We start from the raw sequence: 25,462 nt of genomic DNA, 5'->3' as shown, positions 1-25,462 counted from the left end.
AGGGGCTGGTCAAGCTGTGAAATGCAGCTTTTTTTTTCGCACCAAACCACGTATACAGTGTATTTTCGTGTACTTCTCACGTGGTTGAATAAAGTCAAACTTGAAAAAACTTGAATCTCCAAACAAGATTGCCCAGAGCATTGTCAATACAGTGGAAAAGGTGTATATATATTTAATAATTTATGTATTTATTTATTTTCATCACATTTCAAAATGCTTCTTCTTACGTACTCGTTTGTCCGTGCGCTATATTCACGAGATTTGCAGCTGAAGGCTGCGGTTCCTAGACGCGTCATCAACAATATTGTGTTAATATATAGACACCAATACAATATAGCAATGTGAAATCACAGGCTGCCTCGAAAAAAGATCAATTCACCGTTTCGAAAACCGCTGACCCCCGATACACCCACCATTATGGGAGCATCAGCGGAAATCTTCGCATGCAATGACGCATGGTAATGACACATCTTTAAGAGACACATTTCTGAGCGCTAGTTGCCACTGCAGAGTGCCAGTTCTAAAAACTTCCACTCAAAAGCTGTTTAATAGGCGAAACGCGCACCCATGCACACTTCTTCAACCTATGAGCATTATGCAGACAGCAGACTTCTGCAGACTTATCACTGGCGACGTGCCCCTATGTTCTATAAAAAACCGTGTCGAACGACCTCTCATAGACTGCATCGCGCTCTGATATAACGTTTCATGCAAACACACCACACACAAAGCATGAGCAAATGCTCACAAAACAATCACTCTATATACAATGTACGGAGAAAACGCTGACGAAACGATCACTTCCTACACAATGAATGTACGCAGAAAACGCTGACAAACTTCATCAGTGTCCCAAGTGACAATCTTGTTGATAAGAAGTAGGCTTCTTTTATCTGAATCACATACTTCGCCACCAAAAAAAGGCAAGCGACTCTCTAATGAAGCAGACAATCGTTGCCAAAATGGGTGTCGTAGATTTGCGGACAATCATGGACGTGAGGCGCGAGGCAAGTTGTGTACGAGATGTTTTTAGCCTTTTCTCTCACGTTTCATCACATTGCGTTTCACGCCACTGCTTTTTACCACAAGTAAACAGTAATATATGTGAAAAATATTGCTGTAGAGAAGATTGATAAAAGGAATAAAAACAAGAAAATTCTAGTTCTGACAATGCATAAAGCATGGAGCATCTTTGAGCTGGTCAAGAACCACCAGTGGCACATACCCGAAATAGGTATAACATTTGACCTCCAAGGCAGTGCCGGTGAGATATTTCTTCTGTGCGTTGTTTAACAATAAAAAGTAGTTCTCGATGTACATGCCAATGGCTGCTAATGGGGAATGAGAAACAGCAGCATTCGGCTTTTAGCCAACACGCACGCTGCGATTCCCACTAGCAGCCATTGGCATGTACATTGAGCACTATCGGACAAAAAAGGGTTGCTACATTATACTCGCTGGGTGTAACCTCCTTAGATTTAGAAAGGTTTAGCGAGCGTAGAGCCGCAGGGCCATGGATACAATGAACTAGTATATACCATGAATGAATTCGAGTTGGTTAAAGGGGGGAAGCTGATACGAAGCACAAGCCGTAAGAAATTAAAAGCTGACTCCTCCTGTGTCTCATTTCACATTAGCAGCCACTGGCATGTATATTGAGCACTATCTGACAGGAAAAGGTTGCTACGTTATACTCGCTAGGCGTAACCTCCTTCGTTTTAGAAAGGTTTAGCGAGCATTGCGCCGCAGTGCCATGAATACAGTGAAATAGTATATACCATGAACTCAAGGTGGTTGAAGGTGGGAAGTAGACCCGAAGCGCAAGCCATATGAAAGTATGCGTGTGCCACTTCTTGTTTCGTCCTTGGAATGTCCATTGAATGGCGGTGCTTCTACATGGGGAATATATGATAAAAAGATGCGAGAAGGTGGGACTTGGAGTGTTGAATAGATGGACGAACGGACACACAGACATATGCATGGATGGACGCATTAAAGGACGCAGGGGCGGATGCATGAACGAACGCAGAGACGGGCGCACGAACAGACGCATGGACGGTCACACAGACGGACGCGTGGACGGACAAATGCTTCGCCCTACTCTCCATCATTCACTCCGTGGATATGCTGGCATTTTTTTCTTTCCATTGCTCGCTGCGTCGTCCTCAATTTAAGCTGAACCCTCTTTGTAAGTCTCCAGGTTTCTGCTCCGTAGCTAAGTACCGGCAAGATACAGCTGTTTATACCTTTCTCTTGAGCGACAGTGGCAATCTACCTGTCATAACTTGAGAGTGCTTGCCGAATGTGCTCCACCTCATTCTTATTCTTCTAGTTACTTCAATCTCGTGGTTCGGCTCCGCGGTTACTACCTGCCCTAAGTAGACATAGTCTTTTACAAATCGAAGTGCACCATTACCTATCTCGAAGCACTGCTCTTTTCCGAGGTTGTTGTACATTACTTTCGTCTTCTGCAGATTTATTTTAAGACCCACCTTTCTGCTCTCTTTGTTTATCTCCGTAATCATTAGTTGCAATTAGTCCCCCGAGTTACTCAGCAACGCAATGTCATCGGCGAAGCGCAGGTTACTAAGGTACTCTACATTAACTCTTATCCCTAACTGTTCTCATTCAAGGCTTCTGAATACCTTCTGTAAGCACGTGGTAAATAGCATTGGGGAGATTGTGTCCCCCTGCCTTACACCCTTCTTGATTGGTATTCTGTTGCTTTCTTTATGAAGCACTTTGGAAGCAGTTGATCCCCTGTAGATTTCTTCCAGGATGTTTACATATACTTCATCGACGCCCTCATTCCGCAGTGTCTGCATGACGGCTGGTATTTCTACTGAATCAAACGCCTTCTCGTAATCTATGAAGCCTCTGTATAGTGGTTGGTTATATTCTGAGAATTTCTCTATTACCTGACTGATAGTATGAATGTGGTCGATTGTTGAGTAGCCTGTTCGAAATCCTGCTTGTTCCTTTGGTTGATTGAATTCTAATGTTTTCTTTACTCTGTTAGCAAATACCTTTGTAAATAGCTTGTCTACTACAAAGACCAAGCTGATCGGCCTGTAATTCTTCAAGTCTTTGTCATCTCCTTTCTTATGTATTAAGATGATGTTAGCGTTCTTTCAAGACTCTGGTATTCTTCCCGTCAGGAGACACCTCGTAAACAGGGTGGCTAGTTTTTCTAACACAATCTTTCCTTTATCTTTCAGCAGATCTTATGTTACCTCATCCTCACCAGCAGCTTTGCCTCTTTGCATGCTCTCCACAGCTTTTCCGACTTCTTCTATCATTACTGGTGGGGTGTCGTCTGGGTTACTGCTAGTTCTTATAGTATTAAAGTCGTGGTTGTCCCGGCTACTGTACAGATCTCTGTAAAACTCCTCCGCTATTTTAACTATCCTATTCTTATTGGTAGTAAACTTGCCTTCTTTGTCCCTTAGTGCATTCATCCGATGTTCGCCTATCCCAAGTTTCCTCTTCACTGCTTTCATGCTTCCTCTGTTTTTCAGAGCGCTTTCAATTCTCTCCATATCATACCTTCCTACATCGGATACCTTACGCATATTATTCAACGTTGAAAGCTCTGCCAGTTCTATTTTGTCAGTTGTACTAGAGACTTTCATGATTTGACGCTTTTTAATGAGATTCTTCATTTTCCGGGAAAGCTTTTCAGAGTCCTGTCTAACTACCTTACCTCCAACTTCAACTGCACACTTTCTAAGGATACTCGTCTGATTATCATTCATTGTATCTATGCTAAAGTTGGTTTCATCACTAAGAGCCGAGTACCTGTTTTGAAGCGAGACTGTGAATTCCTGTATTTTCCCTCTCAGTGCTAGCTCATTGATTGGCCTCTGTGCTCAACTGCCCTTAAAACGAAGGTTCGGTGAAATCCTTCCGAGGTGATGAGATTTCTTTTAACCACTGCAAATAAGTATGTTATTAGGAAAGCATTATTAGGAGCAGTGTGTTATTAGAAATGGCCCCTCGTTATATGATGACATTTCAATTGATGTTTGTAAATGGCGCTATAGTTTAGAATACTCTGCAAGAGAAAATCACTCACAAGTAGGAGTAAATTCTATCAATTTCCCTCCCCCTTCCCCTCTATTTGGAATATTTTTCACTCAGGTCCTCCGGAACAAAGTTTTTATTCCTGCTACGAAGAGGAGGAATAAATGAGGAAGGACACGGAGGTTAGCTTATTCCTGCCAGCCTCGCCACCACAGTACCTAAACTCGCATTGCACTGCTGCTGGCCGGAGGGAGTGGGTGGCAGCTGCGGAGCATTTCCCGCGGGTTTTTCGCTCCAGCTATCCGGAGTTTTTCCCTGGCACCTCAGGAGTAATTTACACATGTCCTTACTTCTTCCGGATTAAATTTCGGTGAGATGGTTCAGTACTTTTTGCATTGTTGTTTGCTCCACTTTTTACTTATTTTATGCTGATCATGTCAAGAGTTGGTTAGATGAAGGATTCTCTATTCTCATGCAAAAAATGCAGAGTTAAAGTGCATTTTTTCACCCAGCCGACGCAATTCAAGAAAGCGCTTGAGTTTTTCTTGTTTAATTTATTCAAAACAAGCTGCCGTTCCATGTTGATGGCCTCATATTTCGAAAAAAAGAACAAAGTTTAACATACAGAAAGCCGCCAACAAACCAAACACGCGTAGAGAATCAACGTGAGTGTGATTTGTCTACGTATAGAGCGTTGGAAGGGAGCCCAGAACGCTGCAAAGTAATCCACTATAAACGAAGGAAGCGTCGCCGCTGGGAACAAATGTTCACCACCCTCGAAGGACCAACCATCAGTTTCAGCCGATTGCTTCCTGCATAATTTATCGAAAAATAATTATACATGAGGACTGTGAATTTTTCGAGAGGCACAAAAACTGACGACGGTGAAGTCATAAGACGACTTCGCTGAAGTCGTCAGTGAAGTCTCTATACGCATAAAATCCTATAAAGCTACTCAATCGATATACGCAGATTTGATGCAACGACTTTGCGGTGCGTTGGTTCTGTCCAAGCACAAGCACATGACAGCTTTCTAATAACACACAAATGTCCCAGCAGGAGCAAAAGATGCCTCCACGCATCGCGCGCTGAGACGCCTTTGCAGTGGCTCCAAAAGGAGCTTTGACATGAACATATAAGGCATGTTAACGTGTATCCCTAGCTTTGAACACGTCATTAGAACGGGACATCTTTTAACGGCGGTAACGTGGATAACTTGCGAAATGTCATCACTGTCATCGCAGTCTACGTCACGTGTGTACATTTGAATTTGTTAAGCAATGCAAGAACGAGAACCAAAGTTCGATCGGCAATAGGCGAAGGCGCGGTGTGAATAAATACATGGGCGCGAATTGTTGCGGTAAATCCTCGCATATGAGAAATCTGCCGCAGAAGTTATTAATGCAGACGGCCAGGCCGATCTCGGTGACATTCATCCTCAATACCCTATTTTAGTGCTTCAAATGCATGCTGACCATAATGCAGTTACGTACTTGTGAGGTTTGCAGCTCAATTCGTACGCTTATGTCGAGGCCGTTAAACTCATACATACAGATTCGGCATGTTTTCCTAGTGCTGTATTTTTTTGTGAAATCTCACAGACGTGAAAATCTTCTGAAGCTCAAAGTAGCAGAACAGCCCTGCCCAAAACACTTGTATCAGGCGTTCCATTGCAGCCGCATACAATTAGGAAAAGCATAGTCTGAGTCGTTCGCTTCTGCTTGAATGAACTGGCGACGCTGCGTTGGTCAAGTGGATAAGGTATTCGGCTGCTGACCCGCAAGTCGCGAGATTGAATCTCGGCTGTGGCGGCTGCATTTACGATGGAGGCGGAAGTGTTGTAGGACCGTGTGCTCAGATTTTGAAGAACGTTGAAAAACCCCAGGTGGTCTAAATTTCCGGAGCCCTCCATTACGGTGTCTCTCATAATGTTATGGTAGTTTTGGGTCGTCAAACCTCACACATAAATCAATTACTCCGACACCGCCAACTGTTAGGACTGTCTGATGATAGGCCTTTGTTCTTTTAGAAAACTCGGGCTACTTTTTTTTTCTGAATAGAGTAGCTTTTTTCTCTTCGAAGTAAAAAATAAGATATGTTACAAGTAATCGTGTGAAATTGATTCGCAAGAACAATGAGGAAAGAAAAAAACCAGTCTTGAATCGCAAAATGCCAAATGAAAAACGTATACAGGGCAGCGGTGGGTTGCAAAAGAACGGGAACCATCAGACCAGTCAGGGCGAAAAATGTTTTTATGTTTTCGTTTAGAATTTGAAGGTTATCGCACGAACGTCGACTAAGAGCTGCAACCACGCCATGTTCCAGAATATTCTTTCAAGCTGATGGTGGCATCATGCAAGCTTTGCTCTTCTTATCCTTTAAGCTACGATCACTCCTGTCGGTTGAAGCTGTTTAAACGGAGCAGTGGCAAGCATAACTCCAACACTTCTTTTCGAGCAATTTCACAATTGCCTGTGGGGATGAGAGCGCACTAAGAATACACTTGATTGCAACAAATTGACGGCCCGAAATGGAGAGAAATTGTGCAGAGCTTATCGTAGTGGCTCACTGCTACGGGCATGACCTGTGACGTCATTCAGTTGTGACCCTCATCTCCTGCCGGAGACGTACGCAGACATGCTCCCGCCGTTTGAGATACCAGGTTTGCTAAGCCTGACAAAGCATGTCGTGGGGTGCTCATATTTCTTATGGCGAGTGTGTGAAGATGACCGTGTTTTTCTGCGCTTGTGAAGTACTGCGTTTGTGATCTGATGTGCTTTGTTCACACCTAGAAGCTCCCGTGGAGGGCAGTGCTGTGGGTTGAACTGTCGCCGATATTGCGAATGGGGTGAAAATTCAAGTGCTTTAAATTTCAACGGACTACTATCAGATTGGCTGATTTGATCGATTGATATGTGAAGTTTATTGTTCTAAAACCGCCATATCATTATGAGAGAGGCCGTAGTAGAGGGCTCGAAAAGTTTTGACCACCTGGGGTACTTAAGCACGCACTGAAATCTGTCACATTAGCCCACAGCATTTTCGCCACCATCGCAAATGCAGCTGCCGCTAGGATTCGATCCAGTGACCTGCGGACCGTAAGCCGACTACCTATGCCACTAGACCACCGGGGTGGGGATGGCCGTGTTATGAGTGGCATTACACATTAGTGCATAGACAGTCTGTGGTACTTATACATTCTTAAATATTAAAACATTAAAACCCAATATGACATGCGAACTATCGCCTTTCATTTCTGGTAGTTCACTCCAACTCGGCAGCGCTTTCGCTGCAGGAAGGTAAGCAATCGTGTCAATGCAACGTTACTGATAACTTATCTTACCTTGTCCTTTGGAAGACTTATGTAACACCGATAGAGCAACCATATCTGGGCCAGTTCCATACCCAATTTAGCCTTTTGATGCGATCTATGGTTTTAAACAAGCAGTTAGAGTGGCATTTTGCACGATTTGCCGTTTCCGAAGGATTGTTTCATTAAAACGCTTCTGTTCATTGTGAAATATCAGTGCCTGTATCCACCGCTTACAACTTTTTTCAATGACGTGGCACTCACCCATTACTTCTGCACAAGCCTGGCCTATTGACATCGCCCTTCACATCCACTTTCACATTCTGAATTGCCCAAGTGCGGTTTTTAACTCCGGTGAGGCAGCACTCCAGGACACAGTTGCGCATACACTCCCCTGCGGGTTTCACACTCGGGCGAGCTCCCTGCATCGGAAAATTGTATTTTGTGTCACAAGAAACATACGCCGAATTTTTACAGTAAACAATTTTCGCGAAAACACGCATTCTATGTTACTGTATGGTTGTCAGGGTGTAAATAGGAAAATGCAGGTGGTGAAAATGAAACGGTTATGTGCTCGAACTAATGCCCAATAAAACAAGTAACCTAAACCTTAGGCGAAAGCGGCAGGCACATATAATGGTCCTGGGTGAGCTTCTGTTTAGTTTGGTCGCTTAAAAGAACTTGGTTCATACTGAAAAAGGTAATTGGTTTCACTGTGCCCTAAAGAATTTCGGAGTCTATGCCATTTAAAAAAAAAGGCAGGAGAAAATCAGTTGTAAACGAAAAACTGAAAAAGTCGACAAAGATTCGAAAAGCCTAAGATAAAAGGTAGAAAAAGAAAGGCGAAACATATTGGTATTGATCAGGTGGTACCACTACCAACGTACATCGCCAGTTGTCTGAATGATATGCAGCCCTGATAGACCAGCGCTGTGGCCCGTACGAAGCTGACTGCAGCTGCTGCTTGTATAAGAGCTATCTCATTGTTTGTTATTACCGGCGAAAAACGTCGTCTTTTCTATTGATTGCTAAGCAATTGTTAGCGAACTTTGGTGAATTTGAGCGTATTTATCTATCTATCTATCTATCTATCTATCTATCTATCTATCTATCTATCTATCTATCTATCTATCTATCTATCTATCTATCTATCTATCTATCTATCTATCTATCTATCTATCTATCTATCTATCTATCTATCCATCTATCTATCTATCTATCTATCTATCTATCTATCTATCTATCTATCTATCTATCTATCTATCTATCTATTTAGCCGCCTACGACTTTTAGCTCTCCTGGCCGTTTCGATTGTGGTGTCGATACCAAGCTTGGTAATAACTATCATGACTGTATAGAAAACATACTAGACTAGTCATAACATTAAAATCATCATATATGTCATGAATGTCATGATTGCAGCTCTTGAGGTACTGCAGCTCTTGAGGTGCTTTTGTTCTCAATGCAATTAAGTTGCAAAACTGCTATGATATAGAATATTTGCATTGCGAACACAAACCACACACCCTAACATGAAAATTATGACATGCGCTTCATGTAACAACATGACTACAAGCTATGCTCAAGATGCTCTGGCAGCCGTTTCACTAGCTTCACAAATACCGAATTTGGTATTATGGTACGTGAATACATGACGCAGGTACGTTACTGGTGCAAACATGATAATCATGAGATGCGTGTCATGTAACAACACGACTACATGCAACGCTCATGATGCGCTGGTGGCCGATTCGCCAGCTTCCCTTATACCCAATTTGATTTTACGGGATGCGAATAGATGACGAAGGTATGATACTGGTGCAAAAATGATAAGCATGAATTGCGTGTGATGTAACTACATGACTACATGCTACGCTCATGATACCCTCATGGCTGTTTGTCTAGCTTCACATGTACCAAATCTGGTATCAAGCGACGCGAACGTACCACATAGCTAAATAGCACATCGAAACATGAGAAACACGACATGCATGTCATGTGACAACACGACTACATGCCACACTCATGATGCGCTCCCGGCCTCACTGGCTTCACATATGCCAAATTTGGTATTACGTGACCTCAATTCATGATAAAGGCATGTGATTGGTGCAAACATGATAATGATGAGATGCGTGTCATGTGAGAACATGACTACATTCCACAGTCAAAGCGCCAATACATTTCGACCTGACGCAATGCGCGTTCTCGCTGGCGTTCATTTCGTCGCGTCACGTCGGTGTTGCCACGCCAGGTCGCAGTCCTGCCATATACTCACAGGCCCGCGCCGCGCTGCGTTGCTTTGCCTAATGCGAGTTTCTGCACGTTCGGCGTCCCTCCGGCACCAAAAGAGGGAGACGCAGTGTTGTCTGGGTAACGCATCGGCACTGAATGCAGCATGTCACATTTCGCGCCGGTTGCCGTCATGCCGCACCGACGGACGCTGATCGCGCCGGTCGTGCCTGGCGTCAGACTATACAGTGCTTGCGTTTTGCTAACGCAGCGTTGCTGTGCCCAGCGTGCGCACGCGTGAAGGCCATTTTGGAGTACATTGGGCCCTTCATGACGCGTTTGCGGCTGTGTTGCTAGATCGACAAATACCAAATTTTGTGTTACGTGTCGTCAATGGTTGGTGACAGTATATGACTGTTGCAAACGCGACAATATTGACACGCGTGTCATCTAAGAGAATGACAACATACCACGTTCATGGCGTGCTCGTCGCCGTTTCCACATATACTAAATTGGTTATCACGTGACGTAAATAGAACACTAAGGTAAACAACACTATAAAACTTGATAATCATAATACGGAAGTTATGTACCGCATTATTTACCTCCACCTCGTAACTTTGTGCTGATCTCAAAGTGACATATCGACTTTTCTCATTTGTGCTTCGCATATCATCGATTCCCACTGTACGAGGCATCTTCCTCTTTTTTACATCAGTGATCACTCATTCAACAATATTTGCTCATGCTCCGGTAAACTCTCGAACAAACTCCATTAGTCGCCCTCGGCGCGTGAGCTCGAAGGAATCTTTTGAAATTTTTTTCAAAACATTCATTCGTGATTACGCGCAGAACGTGACTTGTAAAGTTTGTTCGAAAGCTTGCGATTACATAATAATCTCAGCATACAAGTCGGCTCTTCACGAAACATTTGGCAGAGTTAGACTAGACGGCGACACAAGAGAAGAACGTGATATACAATGTTTAGTTCAGTGAAAACTTCCCATAGGTTTGTAAATGAGGAGCGAGATTGGCTAACATGATAATTCAACCTGGGAACTTTACAGCGAAAGCTTGTGAAGGTCACCTTGCATTGGCGTGAAAGACATTATGCGCTGTTTTTTTAGAAGAACGCGTGCAGGAACTCCTCAAGTTCTATTGTAACTGCATAAAAAATTTTTTTGGCATCGGCAAAAAACGGCGTTTTTTAGGAGCGAAGCTTCTTATAGCGGCATCCGTTCATCCCTCGTAGCAGTTGTAGTGTGTAACAAGTATAACATATTGACCTCCAAAGTGGTGCCGGCGAGAGATTTCTTCTGTGCGTTGTTTATCAATAAGAGATAGTGCTCATTGTACATGTCAATGACTGCTAAGGGGGAATGAGAGACAGGAGAATGCGGCTTTTAGTCAACGCGCCCCTGCGAATTGTTTATTGTTCAACAACGCACAGAAGACAAGAAAGGGTAGCTACGTTATACTCGCTGGGCGTAGCCTCTTAGGTTTTGGAAAGGTCTAGTGAGCGTTGGGCCGCAGTGCCATGACTACAGTGAACTAGTATATACCATGAATTCAAGGTGGTTAGGTCGGGGAGAATGATTCTGCAGGAGCTAGGCCAACACCCAATGGCAATCAGGCACAATTACAATGATATCCCTGACAACATCAGGAATAATATTACAGTGTCTCCTATACCAAGAAACATGCATCCAGAACACAACGTCGGAAGAAGAGTAGCGAGGGCCAGGACTATACTTCGTCAAGTCTCAAACGAAGAACGAGGAGTCGTATTTGTTGACGCGGCTTCCTACGCCAATAATAAAAGTTTATCCAATAAAATAAAAGTTTATCCAATCCAATCCTACGCCAATGGAAAAACTTTTGTGGCAGTGGTGGTCGATAGGGCTGGCCATGTCGTCAACTCAGCGACAGTCAGGATGAAAGACCCAATCATTGCGGAACAGGTGGCCATCGCCTTAGCACTCAAGATGGATAACATTGAAGTCGTCTACAGTGATTCCATGGCAGCACTACGGGCGTTCAGCAAGGGGACGGTCTCAGTGCAAACGCTGAGAATACTGCAAGGCAAGAACATCACGCATCATCTTCTGAGTTGGTTCCCAGCTCACCTTGGGCAAATCAACGATTCCCCTCCCAATCTCAATGAAGCAGCACACGAGGCGGCGCGAAAACTCTCCAACCGCGCCTCCCCGGGGATGCATTCTACCGGTGAAGGGGATAACCGGGAAATTTTTACAACATATAACGAGCTCACTAAACATTTCTACCTGTCTAGAAGGATTTTCCCTCCACGTCACAAAATTCTAACCCGGCCCCAAGCACTTACTTTAAGGCTTTTGCAAACGCGAATGTACCCTACTTTGAAAATGTTACACATCATGTACTCTGACCTATACCCAAGTAATCTCTGTCCACATTGTGGGGAAAGAGCTTCATTAGAACACATGCTCTGGCAGTGCACCAAATTCGCTCATATATCGAACATCACCTCTGCAGGTGGGAGGCGGCAATCCGCAGCTCATCCTTGGCAGATCAGCTATCGGCTGTCCACAAAGCCCGCGAGGCGGCTGAGGAACTTGGCATCTCAGTCCCCACGTCAGAGCTGCCCGCAACACAGTGATCTGTGTTTTGGAGGACCAAATAAAAGTTTATCCAATCCAATCCCAGGTGGTTAAAGGTGGGCAGTAGGAACGAAGTGCAAGCCGTAAGAAAGCATAAAGTTTCCCCAAATTAGCTAGAGGGAACTCTTTAGCTGCGATCATTCAGCGATCATGGGAATGATGGGTAGTACACACTTTTGCCTAGTCTTCGTACTTGAGGGTGGCGATTCGTACTTGCGGCTTCATTTATTGCTGGTTAAGGTTTTGCTTTGAAAGAAAGAATGAACCCTTTTGAACTGAGTGACTTGATTCAAAATGGTCAGCCTAAAAAAATAAGGTTGTAAAGCGCAAACGGTGAACAATCGCTAATTTATGTTTTCGTAAAAAAACAGTTCCAAGCCACACGAACACACACGGAGCCAGAAGCAGGCCAGAAGTACGAAAATTAGACAAATGCGTGTACTACCTATCATTCCCATGCTCGCTGAAGCGCCGCGTGTTGCAGCTTCTTTAGACAATAGCGCCAGAGTTCCATCTAATGTATATTAAAAACTGTATGTAAGAAAGTGTGCGTGTGCCTCCTCTTGTTTAGTACTTGGAATGCCCGCTGAATGGCGGTGTTCTTATTTCGGGAATATATGACGAAAAGATATGAGATGGTAGTACTTGGAGTGTTGAATAGGTGGATGAACGGACACACAGACATATGCATGGATGGATGCACGGATGGCTGCACAGACAGATGAACGCAGGAGTGGATGCATGGACGAAAGCAGGGACGGACGCACAGATGAACGTGCGGACGCACGAACAGACGCACGCACGGACGGGCGGATGGGTGCATGGGCGGCCACACAGACGCACGCATGGATGGACGGGAGCAAGAAAAAATGGACGGATGGATGCTTGGCCCCCCTATCCATCATTCACTCCGTGGATGTGCTGCCATTTTTATTGCATCAGTGATCGCATCTCCGATAATTCTTTTTGGGGCTCCTGCAAGCTTCTGAACAAACTTGACTAATCGCGTTCTCAACGTAATCTCGAAGGAACCTTCTAAAACCATGTCAAACCCTTCAAAATATTGTTGCTTAGCCGTTACAACAAATTCTACGGATGAAACCACATCGCAACGAAACAATGAAGTAGGGGTGGTGTTCAGTGGAGTCGTTTAAAGAAGTATCGTTACGATGATACAAAAAGAATAACATTGAGGAAGAAATCAAAAGGTATGCGTGCATATTGTAAACACAGAAGGATAAGGGTATAATAGAGTTCAGATAGCTTGTTATCGCTAGTGAAACGGCCCAAGGCGCACCACTAACGACTTCAGGGTGCGCCAAGTTTGTATATCTGGTTAGTTTTTTCCCATAAAATTTGGTAAGGAAACGAATGTGAACTCGTGTTTTTTCATTTCACTGCGGCAACTTGGCAAAGGAAAAGACGAACACCGCGTGACATATCGGCTTCCTTAGGGTATTTTCAAAGCTCTTTTGCGCTTCGCGTAAAACTGCGACGTTCGCTTCGCGGAGAATTTTCTGTAATAAGCAGAGGCGATGGTTATTACTTGTACAGTCGATTGTGATTTGAAGGCTATCGCGCCAGCTTCGACTAAGAACTACAAGAGCACCACATCGCTGAATACTCTATCGAGAAGAAGGTGGTATTACGCGAACTTCGCTGACTCGTTTTTTTTTTGCTTCAAGCTGCAGTTACTCTTGTCGAAGGAAGCTGTTTATGCGAAGCAGTACTAAGCACCAGTTTCAACACATCTTTCCCACCAATTTCGCAATCGCCCAGGTAAATAAAATCCCGCCGAGAATACACCTTATAGCAAAAAATTGAAAGCTCAAAATATATAAAAACTGTGTAAAATTCGTCGTAGTGCTCATTGTCTTAGCAATGCAACCTAGAAAAATAATTCTGGCCCGCTCAGTACTGCGGGTATGGTCTGTGATGTCAATCGGTTGTGACCCACATCTCAATCTGACTAGACGTGCGCATACGTGCTCCCGCCGTTCGAGATAGCAGGATTGCTAAGCCTGACGAAGCCTGTCGTGGGGTGCTCGTGTTTCTTTTGTGGACGGCGTGAAGCTGACCGTGTTTTTCCACGCTTGTTAATTACTGCGCCCGTGATGTGATGTGCTTCGTTTCCTGAATGTCCACCTGCTAGCTCACGCGATGGGCCCTGCTGCGGGTCGATCTCTACTGATTATTGAGAATGCGGCGGAAGTTGGAGTGTTTTTATTCTCAGCGGACTACCGATTGATTGATTGATTTGATTGAGTGACATGTGGGGTTTAACGTCCCAAAACCTCCATATGATTATGAGAGACGCCGAAGTGGAGAGTTCCGGAATTTTCAACCATCTGGGTTTATTTAACGTGCACCCAAATCTCAACACACGAGTCAACAGCATTTTGCCGCCATCGGAAAGGCAGCCGCCGCTAGACCACCGATGTGGGCTGGTCACGTCTTTTGAGTCATTATATATAGTAATGCATATAAAATCTCTGCTACTTATAAATTTACACATAAACAATAAAACTTCATAATATTACATTCGAATCAGCGCCCTTTATTTCTGGTATTTCACACCCACAAGACAGCACTTTCACTGCAGAAATGCAAGCAATGGTGTCAATGTAACGTGACTGGTAAATTATCTTACCTTGTCCTTCGGAGAACTTACGTAGCGCCGATAGAGCAACATAATCTGTGCCAGTTTCGAGCCCAAATTGGCTTTTTGACGCAAGTTAGTGACTTTTGCACAATTCGGCGTTTGCGAAGGCTTCTTTTATTGAAACATTTTCATCCTTCGTGAAATGACATTGCCTGTGTCCACCACTTACAAATTTTTTCAATGGTGACGCACCCACCCCCTTATTTGCGCGGAAGAATGACCTTTGGACATCGCTTTTCACATTGAATTTTACATAGTGTATCGCAAGGGAACGGTTTTCCATCTCCGGTGGTGCAGCACTTCTTGAGGCAGCCGCGCTGACAAATGTTTTTGATGACCTTGCGGGTTGCCTGCAACAAAAAATGACTTATTTTGTGTTATAAGAAACAGATTCCGGATATTTACAGTAAAAAAATTGCACGAAAACACGCATTTAGTATTATCGTATGGTTGTCAGGATGAAATATGAAAAACGCAGGTGGTAAAAATAAAACGCTTTGGGGCTCGAAGTTCTGCCCAGTAAAACAAGGAACATTTAACATGAGGCGAAAACGGCAACACATTCATCGGTCCTGGGTAATGTTCCGTTAAGTTTGGTCGCCTAAAAGAACTCGGCCCATACAGAAGAAGGGGTTCAGTCCCCCTGTACCTATAAAACGTATTTAGACACTACGCCGCATAAAAAAAGTTACTGCTTTGCCACAAAGGTGAATCAATAAACGCGATAACAATGAATTGGATGGTCACAAGCAGAATGGCAAGTAGATCCAAATGTGTTGCACTTATCACGCACAAACAATGCACCAAACGTTTTCAGAGGTACATATTGTTGCGTGAAGGCACAAGGGAAACTAGGCGTTTTAAAATATATTTACACAGCGCCAACGCGCAAGCCAAGATGGCGAACAAGAGAGCGCGCGCACACACAAGTCACCTCGTCTTCCTCAGCGCCTATCTCACTGTTTAAGTGGGGCATTGTCTCGTAACATAACCCCCGGGTGCTGAAGCACCGTCTCGGTGCTTTCTATTGTGTTGCCGAGTGGTAAAGCTTAAGGCGGGATACGTGGACAATGTCTGTAGACAGCGAAGCGGAGGCGGAGGAAGACTCGAGCGGGGCTATCTCGTATGTCACATCTGTCACCTGGCGCAATACGCGGTAGGGTCCCGAGTACCGGGAAAGCAGTTTTTCAGAAAGTCCGACGCGTCTAGTCGGAGTCCACAATAGCACAAGAGAACCTGGTGTAAAGGAAATTTGGCGGTGATGTGAGTCGTAACGATGCCGCTGGTGATCTTGCGATGCTAAAAGGCGCTGACGAGCAACTTCTCGTGCTTTGCGAGCCCTGGTGATAGCATCACGGGTGTATTCAGTCGTAAAGTCGACGGCTGTCGGAAAGATGGTGTCGAAAGGTAAAGTTGGATGACGGCCAAACACCAGGTAGAAAGGTGAAAAACCAGCTGCATCATGGCGTGAAGAATTATAGGCAAACGTAACGAAGGGCAATGCAACGTCCCAGTCCTGGTGGTCGGACGATACGTACATAGCGAGCATATCAGTTAAAGTCCGGTTGAATCGTTCAGTGAGTCCGTTAGTTTGCGGGTGGTAAGCTGTCGTAAATTTATGTTTCGTCTCGCAGGAGCGAAGCAGGTCGTCGATAACTCGGGAAAGGAAATAGCGCCCACGATCTGTTAGGAGTTGGCGTGGGGCGCCATGGTGAAGTATGACGTCGTGCAGGAGAAAATCGGCAACGTCTGTGGCGCAGCTGGTTGGCAAAGCCCGCGTGATAGCGTACCGGGTTGTATGATCCGTCGCGACAGCTATCCACTTGTTCCCCAAAGTGGATGCAGGGAAAGGGCCTAGGAGGTCAAGACCAAGTCGGAAGAAGGGATCAAAGGGAACGTCAAGTGGTTGGAGGAACCCGGCAGGACTCATAGAAGGTTTTTTGCGGCGTTGACACTGATCGCATGAGGCGACGTAGCTGCGGACCGAGCGATAAAGACTGGGCCAGTAAAATCGACGCTGTACGCGGTCATACGTCCGAGACAGTCCGAGGTGACCGGCAGTGGGAGCGTCATGAAGCTGGCCGATCACGCTCGCACGTAGGTGGGAAGGTACCACAAGGAGCAGTTCGTGTCCATCAGGGCGGACGTTGCAACGGTACAATGTGTCATCCTTAAGCACGAACAATCGAGTAGAAGGATCGGGTGCCGCAGAATGAAGCTTCTCGATGATGTTACGCAAGGCAGGATCTCGGCGCTGTTCCTCACGGATGTTGCTTAAAGCGGAGAGAGACAGCACACATGGCGATTCATCGAACGCTTCAGGTGGGTCCACTGGATTCCGAGATAAGCAGTCAGCGTCATGGTGTAAACGGCCAGATTTGTAGGACACCGAGTAGTTATACTCTTGAAGCCGTAGTGCCCATCGACCAAGGCGCCCAGTGGGGTCCTTCAAGGACGAGAGCCAGCAAAGTGCGTGGTGATCGGTTATGACAGTGAAATGTCGACCATGTAAATAAGGCCGAAATTTTGCTACTGCCCAAACGAGAGCAAGGCATTCCCTTTCGGTGATGGAGTAGTTCCTTTCCGCCTGCGAGAGGAGACGGCTGGCATAGGCGATAACGCGGGCGCAGCCGCTTTGATGCTGAACCAAAACAGCACCGATTCCGTAACCGCTGGCATCTGTGTGTACTTCGGTAGGGGCAGAAACGTCGAAATGGGCCAGAACAGGTGGTTTTGTTAGCGATTCAATAAGTGTAGAGAACGCCGTAGCCTGCGCAGCGCCCCATGTGAATGAGACATCTTTTCTCAATAAGTCTGTGAGAGGACGGGCGACTTCCGCAAAGTTGTTCACAAAACGTCGAAAGTACGAGCACAGACCGAGAAAGCTGCGTACTTCTTTAGTGCAGGTCGGAACAGGGAAGTTACGCACGGCTCGCACTTTATCGGGATCAGGACGTACACCAGAGGAGTCGACAAGGTGGCCCAACATTGTTAGTTGCTGGCGTCCGAAGTGACACTTTGACGAGTTCAGTTGGAGACCGGCATTGCGAAATACGGCCAGTATTGAGGAAACGCGGTCGAGGTGGGTTTCAAAGGTCGGGGAAAAGACGATAACGTCGTCAAGGTAGCATAGACAAATTGACCATTTGAACCCACGCAAAAGAGAGTCCATCATCCGCTCGAAGGTGGCTGGAGCGTTGCATAATCCGAAGGGCATGACCTTAAATTGGTAAAGACCATCGGGGGTGACAAAAGCGGTCTTCTCGCGGTCCATGTCATCGACAGCAATTTGCCAGTAACCTGCTCTTAGATCAATAGAAGAAAAATACTTAGCGCCGTGAAGACAATCTAGGGCGTCGTCTATGCGCGGTAGCGGGTAGACGTCTTTTTTAGTGATCTTGTTCAGATGTCGGTAGTCAACACAGAATCGCCAAGTGTTGTCCTTCTTTTTGACAAGAACAACAGGGGAAGCCCATGGACTACATGATGGTTCAATTATGTCTTTGGCGAGCATGTTGTCGACTTCTGCTTGAATTATGTGACGCTCGGTCGAAGATACGCGGTATGGCCGTCGATGGACAGGGGAGGCATCGCCGGTGTCAATGCGGTGCTTTACCGCACTGGTTTGACCTAGTGGACGATCACAAAAGTCAAATACGTCCCAGTATGACTCAAGAACGCGAAGGAGTTCGTCAGCTTGATGCGGCAAAAGGTCTGACGCGATCATTTTTTTAACATCAGGAGACGGGCTTCCTTGCGAAGATCGAGCATGTGTGAAGCTGGAGTGTCGAGCCTCGTTCGAAGACAGAGCTGATATGACGCATTCTTCAGAAGGAGTCAGCATGGCGAGGGCGATTCCGCGCGGAAGCACTTGCGGACACAGAGCAAAGTTGAGCACAGGAATGCAGGCGTGGTTTGCACGTAACTGAATAACAGTGTGTGGTAAGGTAACACTGTGGGTCAAGAGAAGGGATGTGATGGGCGCGAGCACATAGTCACCATCGGATACAGGTGGCGAGGGCGTAACGGTGATGCAGGTCACGGTTTGCGGTAACAAACGGACATGTTCAGCAGAGCACATACGGGCTTGCGGTCGACTGGGCGGATCAATCGGACACGGTAGGTCAAGTTGCACAGTACCGGCTGAACAGTCGATGAGAGCGGAATGAGTGGACAAAAAGTCAAGACCGAGGATCACATCATTGGTGCAGTGAGAAAGAACAGTGAAGAGAACTGAAGTTTGACGGCCGGCAATAGTAACGCGTGCAGTACAGACGCCAATAACAGCAGCCGTACTACCATCAGCAACGCGAACGCTGCGTGAAGGGGCTGGAGTAAGTACTTTCTTTAAGCGGTCTCGAATGTGCAGGCTCATCACAGAAATATGGGCGCCAGTGTCTACTAAGGCTTTAACAGATAAACCGTCCACTTCAACGTCGATCAAGTTCTGATTGGTCGGGAGCGTCAACAGAGGAATTGGAGAGCAAGTCGTATCAGCAGCGTCACCTCCAGGAGCTGCAGCCGTTAGTTTTCCGAAGAAAACCGCCGGGCAGAGGACGGGGACGGGGAACGAGGTGGTGGTGGAGATCGGGAAAATCTACGTCGAGGTGAAGGTGAGCGACTGTACTGGGCAGTGGTCGTAGTGGTCGGGTCGTAATTAGCTGAGCCCTCACGCCGTGGTGGTTCCTGGTCATAGAGGTGGGCCGGTGAATGGGGGTTGGAGAAGTTTGGGTTTGCCCGATACGGTGAGGTCCACGTGCTTCGGCAATGACGGGAAATGTGTCCCACTCGTTCACATCGGAAGCAAATCGGCCTGTCATCAGGCGTTCTCCACGCATTTGGGTCACGATTACGTGGAGCAGGGCGGCGATACTGCTGTGGGTGGCTCGGGGTAGACGAACTGACAGCGCCGGGACGGTGCACAGAACAGACTGTGTGAACACCCGCGTTGGCTAGTTCCTGGCGAACAACGGTCTGTATTAGCGATATGGTCGGCTGAGGATCACTCGGTGCCAGTGCTCTCAAGGGGGCGGGTGAGATGGCTTCGATTTCACGGCGTACAATTCTCGTGATGTCACTGGAGTGTGAATTGGGCAGGGTCGGTACATGGAGATCCGCACATGTTGACGTCGCAGCAGTGTTGGGAAGGCGCGTAAAGTGGTAAGCAATGCGACGGCTTTTAGCCTCTTGAAACTGTTGGCACTCCAAGATAACATCTTGCACGGTGGAACAGCCTTTGCACACAATGAGGTTAAATGCATCGTCTGCGATGCCCTTGAGCACGTGCGCTACCTTGTCGGCTTCAGCCATGGTTCGGTCAACTTTACGGCAAAGGGTCAGCACATCTTGAATATACGCCAGGTAGGACTCCGTGGACGTCTGAACACGTGTGCCAAGTTCTTTCCTAGCGGCCTGCTTGCAGCCGGCAGATTGACCAAACAACTCGCGTAATTTGGTCTTGCATACGTCCCAGCTTGTGATACCGTCCACATTGTTATTAAACCACGCCTTGGCCGTTCCTTGTAAATAAAAGATGATGTTTGCCAGCATTAAGGTTGGGTCCCACCTGTGATTTGTGCTGAAGAGTTCGTAGAGTTTAAGCCACTCATCCACGTCCTCGCCGTCCGTTCCCGAAAAGTTGCCGGGATCGCGGGGTGGAGCGGCCACGAGATAAACAGGAGAGGTCGGCGCCATTGATGCAGTGGGCGTAGCAGTTGAGGAAGCGTCGCTGCCGGTGGACATGTTGGGAGCAGAGACTAGGCGTCCGCTGCGTAACTCCGTCGTGCGTTGTACCCAGCACCTCCACCAAAATGTTGCGTGAAGGCACAAGGGAAACTAGGCGTTTTAAAATATATTTACACAGCGCCAACGCGCAAGCCAAGATGGCGAACAAGAGAGAGCGCGCGCACACACAAGTCACCTCGTCTTCCTCAGCGCCTATCTCACTGTTTAAGTGGGGCATTGTCTCGTAACAATATGAATGCAAATAAGTCTCAGTTGTCACTTCACTGTGCCTGAAAAGCGCGCCCATTTCGCAAACTGAGGCTGTGTAGTGTTTGCAGTGACCTTTGTGCGCCCCGTAACTACAACAGAATCGTTCCAGTGCAAGCCCTACACGTACCACGACGAATGAACCTCCCCACCGAGAGACAAGGGTGCGTGAGAGACCGGCCACAGCCCTCTCCTCCTCTCTGCGGGCCAAAGTACGCGTGAGAGATTAGAGCCGCCTTGCGGTCATTGCGCCATCTTGCAGATAATGCTGAAATTACGATAGTTCACCCCCCGAGATTCCCGCCAACAACGGTAAGTGGTAGGTACAAATAGCTTGCAGTTTGAGCGTCGAAGAGGGCACCCCTCGGTGGCTGGCTCAATAGTTCAGGTCTCTCATTTAGACGCGGAGGTCGCATGATATATATATATATATATATATATATATATATATATATATATATATATATATATATATATGTATATATATATTATTATATATATATATATATATATATATATATATATATATATATATATATATATATATATACAATGCGTGATATCGACGTCGATGCCAGCGGTGAAATCCAGCTGAGAGTGTCTGTATAATTTCTATCGCAATAAAAAGATTCGGAAACCCAGAGATGAAGTGGACATGGAGGAGCCCTAATGGCGTAAATAAGAACGAAATATACTTTATAATGACTGCACACCCAGGAGTCGTGCAGGATGTGGAAGTGGTTGGCAAGGTAAGATGCAGTGACCATAGAATGGTACGGGCTCGAATCCGCCTAGACTTGAAGAAGGAACGACAGAAACTGATACGCAAGAAGCCAATCTATGAGCTAGCACTGAGAGGGAAAGTACAGGAATTCAGAGTGTCACTGCAGAACAGGTATTCTGCTCTTAGCGAGGAAACCAACCTTAGCGTAGATACAATGAATGATAATCTGACGAGTATCATCACGGAGTGTGCAGTGGAAGTTGGAGGCAGGGTAGCTAGACAGGACACCGGCAAGCTTTCCCAGGAAACGAAGAACCTAATTAAGAAGCATCAAATCATGAAAGTGTCAAGTACAACAGACAAAATAGAACTGGCAGAGCTTTCGAAGTTGATTATTGACGTAAAGTATGCGATGTAAGAAGGTATAACATGAAGAGAATTGAGCACGCTCTGAAAAACGGAGGAAGCGTCAAAGCAGTTAAGAGGAAACTTTGGATAGGCAAAAGGCGGATGTATGCACTAAGGAACAAAGAAGGCAAAATAACTACCAATATGGATAGGATAGTTAAAATAGCGGAGGAGTTTTACAGAGATCTGTACAGTAGCCGAGACAACCACAACCTTAATACTATAAAAACTAGCAGTAACCCAGACGACACCCCACCGGGAATAATAGAAGAAGTCAGAAAAGCTTTAGAGGGCATGCACAGAGGCAAAGCTGCTGGTGAGGATCGGGTAACATCAGATCTACTGAAAGATGAAGGACAGATTGTGTTAGAAAAACTAGCCACTCTATTTACGAGGTGTCTCCTGACGGGAAAAGTACCAGAGTCTTGGAAGAACGCTATCATCATCTTATTACATAAGAAAGGAGATGACAAAGACTTGAAGAATTACAGGCCGATCAGCTTGCTCTCTGTAGTATACAAGCTATTTACAAAGGTAATTGCTAGCAGAGTAAAGAAAACATTAGAATTCAATCAGTCAAAGGAACAAGCAGGATTTAGAACAGGCTACTCAACAATTGACCACATTCATACTATCAATCAGGTAATAGAGAAATGCTCAGAGTATAACCAACCACTATACATAGCCTTCATAGATTACGAGAAGGCGTTTGATTCAGTAGAAATATCAGCCGTCATGCAGACACTGCGGAATCAGGGCGTAGATGAAATATATATAAACATTCTGGAAGAAATCTACAGGGGATCAACTGCTACCATAGTGCTTTATAAAGAAAGCAACAGAATACCAATAAAAAAGGGTGTAAGCCAGGGGGACACAATCTCCCCATTGCTATTCACTGCGTGTTTACAGGACGTTTTCAGAAGCCTAGATTGGGAACAGTTAGGGAAAAGAGTTAATGGTGAGTACCCCAGTAACCTGCGCTTCGCCGATGACATTGCATTGCTGAGTAACTCAGGGGATGAATTGCAACTCATAATTACGGAGTTAGACAAGGAGAGCAGAAAGGTGGGTCTTAAAATTAATCTGCAGAAAACGAAAGTAATGTACAACAACCTCGGAAAGGAGCAGCGCTTTGTGATAGGTAATAGTGCACTTGAAGTTGTAAAAGAGATGAAAGGTAGAAGCAAAAAGGCGAGAAACAATTTTATCCTTCAGCTGGTACCACTAGTAACGTAAGCTTTCAGTTGTCAGAACATAACGTAGCGCACATAGAACAGCACTGCGGCCCGAACCAAACTGACTGAATGTAGGGAAGCTCTGTTATTGTTTGTTATTACCGGCGCAAAACGTCGCGATTTTTACAATAGTGAACGCACCTTGAAGTCTAAGTGCTCGTTCTCCAGTAAGCTATCGAACAGGCTTCACCGGTCGCGTTCCGCACGTAATCTCAAAGTAATATTTAGAATTTTTTTCTGAAAAATTATACAAAATTACGTGCATGCTTGTGAAGTTTCTTCGAGAGCTTACTCATTAAATAAACGCTGCAAGCGCACTCAAATGGCTGAAGTACTTGGCTGCTGACCCCCCCCCCATTCGCGAGATTGAATCTGGGCTTCGGCAGCAGCATTTTCCGTGGAAGCGAAATAGCTGTAGGCCCGTTTTCTCCGATTTGGGCGCGCGTTAAAGAACCCCGGTGATCTAAACTTCCGGAGCTCTCCACTACGGCATCTCTTATAATATGGTGCTGTTGGGAGGTCAAACCCCACTTATTATTCAACAATAATCCCGGCACACGAGGGGGCTTTTTAAGAAACAATTGGTGGAGTGAGGCGAAACGACGGATTCAGAGAGTATGTATATATATATATATATATATATATATATATATATATATATATATATATATATATATATATATATATTCAGTGAAAACTACACATAGGTTAGTAAATGAGGAGCAAGATTTTTTAGCATGGTAATTCATCCCGGGAACTTTACAGCGAAATCTCGTGAAGGTCACCTTGCATTGCCGTCAAAGACATTCTGCGCTGTTTTATGAGAACCGCTAGTGCGGGAACTCCTCATATTCTAATACAACTCTTTAATTGTTTTCTTTATTATCGGTGGAAAACAGCGTTTTTTTTAATCGGTGATTGCATCTTCGATCTTTTTTGCTGCGCCTGCCATAGGTTGTAGAACAAACTGCACAGATCGCGTTCGCAGCATAATCTCCAAGGAATCTTTTGAAACAACGTTAAACCTTCCAAAAAGTTGTTCCGTAGCTGGTTCAACAGTTTCTGTGGGGGAAAGCAGATCACATAAATATAAATAAATAAAGAAATAAGGGGTAAGATGCAGTGACTTCCTTTAAAAAAAGCGTCGTTACGATACTGCAGAAACGAATGAGTTTGAGTTAGAAATAAAAAAATTGCCCACAGCTTCCCTCGGGGGAACACTGAGGAGAATGCGGAGCATATAATTGGTTAACGGGGTGTTAAAGTGCAATTTACTTGGGTCGATGGCTAAATTGGTTAAGGTGGTTGTGAAATGGGGTGTTAAACTGCAACTTACTTGCGTCGATGGCTAAATTGGTTAACGTGGTTGTAGGAGGGGGTGTTAAATGAGTGAACACGTAAACACGTATGCGAAAGGGCGGCGCTGGTCGAAGGGACGTCGTTCATTGTGTTTGTGGATTCGTTGGAATTCATTTCACCGCGACCTTGGACGTCGACGCGCCGTACAAACCAACCGACGAGCGGCAACTGAGCGAGCGAGCGCCGACCTTGAGTATATATACAGCGCGACGGCGCATGCACTGTCAGCTGTCGAATGTTCGAGAAGGGGGAGAAGCACAACGGCGCATGCACGTGCGTCAGCTGCCGATGTTCTCGAAGCGCGACGGCGCATGCGCGCGCGTCAGCTGCCAATGTTCTCGAAGCGTGACGGCGCATGCGCGCTACATTATACAGCTAGCGAATGTTCGTGAAGAGGAGAAGCGCACGCGGTGTGTAGAGGAGGAAGGGTGCACAGATGGTGGAGGAGTGAAGCGCGCGCGGTGTGTAGAGGAAGAAGGGATGCACAGATGGTGGAAGAAGGAGGAGGAAGCTTACGGACGGCGCCGCACTACAAGCCTCGAGTATTAGATGCTCGGCATCTAAAAAATATATGCCCAGTATACCTGCATATATAAACACAGGACAAGGGCATAATAAAGTTTGATGTCCTTGTTAGCGTGCACAAAACGGCTCAAGCTGCATCGATAAAGACCTCGCAAAGTGTCCTGTTCGTATTTTCGTGTAGTTTTTGCTCAAAAAGCTTGGTAAGGAAATTGTTGTGCACTAGTGTGTTGAGATCAGCTTTGTGACAGACGCAAAAGAAAATACTATGTGACACATTTGGTTTCTTGCGGTATTTTCAAAGTTCCCTGACGCTTCTCGTAAAACTGCGACATTCGCTTCGCGGTAGCTCAT

Source organism: Rhipicephalus microplus, chromosome 6 (genome assembly GCF_043290135.1).
Source record: "Rhipicephalus microplus isolate Deutch F79 chromosome 6, USDA_Rmic, whole genome shotgun sequence".
Classification (NCBI taxonomy): Eukaryota; Metazoa; Arthropoda; class Arachnida; order Ixodida; family Ixodidae; genus Rhipicephalus; species Rhipicephalus microplus.
This window is presented reverse-complemented; position numbering follows the sequence as displayed.